The sequence below is a fragment of the Hemitrygon akajei genome, chromosome 3 (genome assembly GCF_048418815.1).
Source record: "Hemitrygon akajei chromosome 3, sHemAka1.3, whole genome shotgun sequence".
Taxonomy (NCBI): domain Eukaryota; kingdom Metazoa; phylum Chordata; class Chondrichthyes; order Myliobatiformes; family Dasyatidae; genus Hemitrygon; species Hemitrygon akajei.
Window position 1 is genome coordinate 76,988,025 of NC_133126.1, and position 1,990 is coordinate 76,990,014.

Below are 1,990 nucleotides of genomic sequence, written 5' to 3' on the forward strand. Positions count from 1 at the left end.
TTCCTTTAAAGTGTGGTCACAAATAGATAGGGTCATAAAGAGAGCCTTTGGCACACTGGCCTTCATAAATCAGAGCATTGAGATGTTAGGTTCCGATGCTATGCTGAAGCTCTATAAGGTATAAGTAAGGATGAATTTTGATTTTTGTGTGCAGTTCTGGTCACCTACTTTCAGGAAGATAACAATAAGTTTGAAAGAGTACAGCCAAAATTCACAAGGAAGTTGTTGGGATTGAGGACCTAAGTAATAGGGAAAGGTTGAGTAAGTTAGGACTTTATTCTCTGGAGTGTAGGAGAATGAGGGGAAATTGTATAGAGGTATACAAAATTATGAGGGGTATAGATAGGGTCTTTTGCCCCTGGGGTTCAGTGGGACTAGAACTAAAGGATGAAAGGTGAAGCATTTCAGAGGAACCTAAGGGGGAATGTCTTCACTGAGACGGTGATGTGAGTGTGGAAAGAACTGACAGTGGAGGTGTGCATGTGGGTTTGATTGTAAGAAGTTTGGATAAGTAGATGGATGAGAGGAGTAAGAAGATCATTTTTCATTTTCAATCTTTTTATTGATTTAAAAAAATTATATAAAAGATACAAATCAGAGGAGAAGTTATATCAAATACATAATACAGTAAACGTACTAAGAAAAGGATTACACTGTCAAAATCATGTATAATATAATATTAGGCTAGTATATATAAACAGAGAACCACAACTCCCCCTGACAATTCATACAAAAAAAAAAGACTGGAAATTTTCTATTTATAAGGAGAGAAAAAACCACTAAACTAACCTAAAACAAAAAAAAAGGGACTGGGCAGTCCATTTGAGGATACAATTACAAAAAAAAAGAAAACATCCTTCTGGTCAAATCTGAAACTTCATGGAGGGAGAAAAAAGAAGAAAAAAATTACCTTGTGCTCGCTTCGGCAGCACATATACTAAAATTGGAACGATACAGAGAAGATTAGCATGGCCTCTGCGCAAGGATGACAAGCAAATTCGTGAAGTGTTCCATATTTTAAAAAAAAATTACCTAAAAAAATAAGGGGTAAGAAGATCTATGGTCTGGGTGTGGGTAGATGGGCCTAGGCAGACAAAGCAAGTCAGTTTGGAGAAGATGGGCCAAATGGCCAGTTTCTATGCTGATGCTGTATGACTATGACTAGGAGTACCACGTGCAGAGGTGCTGCCTAATGAGGTGGCAGGAGTTCATAAGCACATTTCCAGCTCTATTTACCACCACTGCTCTCTCTCTGCAGGCCAGCTCTAAGGGGGCACAACCAAGAACTTTGGGAGTCATCTAATATATTATATATTGCTTTTAGGCATCGGAACTAAATCCTTGGTGTTTTTTTTTGCTTTCTTTAGTAAGTATTATGAAAGCTGGGCATCAGGGGGCCAACCTCAGAATACTGGATGGGGTAAATGTAGTCTACAAATAGAGAAGAGGGAATCAGAGGATGGGACCTGTCAACACCTGGAGTTTGCCTGATTCTCTGCACCTACAAGGAGTATTGGAAAAGCCAGAAGCTGCCACCACTCTTTCATCGCTGAGTTAGTGGACCTCTGTGCAAAATAATTCAAAATTAAATTAGGTTTTCAATTTCAGAGTGGCAGCCTGTTCTAAATAATGCAGCAAGTGCTGTGCCTCTCCATGGTGGGACACTCAGCGGCACCTGAAACTAGGGCTGCATATGATGTTGTGGACACATTTTTATGATGACCAGTTCATTCATTGTTACTTTTCTTGTTTTTTTGCCCCTGGGGAGATTAACATTGCAGATATTATACTCATTCAGAAAGACACAAAAGGTTTAAAACCAGAAGTTGAAAAAGTACAAAAGATGTTTTTAAGTGTCCTTTATCTGCAATACCATGGATTGCAATCTCCAGAAATTGTTTAACAATTTTTATTTTTATGCATCTTTTTGCACATGAGCTAACTTATGAGATACTGATTATTATATAATATTTGTTCTTTGGCACCTGAC

General features: G+C 38.2%; 1 non-coding gene across 1 annotated transcript; it reads left to right on the forward strand.

The window, feature by feature from the left end:
* The first annotated feature begins 913 nt into the window (after positions 1-913).
* Positions 914-1,020, forward strand: LOC140725820 (U6 spliceosomal RNA). The gene has a single exon (XR_012098472.1). It is a non-coding gene; the product is annotated as a U6 spliceosomal RNA (small nuclear RNA).
* The last annotated feature ends 970 nt before the right edge of the window (positions 1,021-1,990 follow it).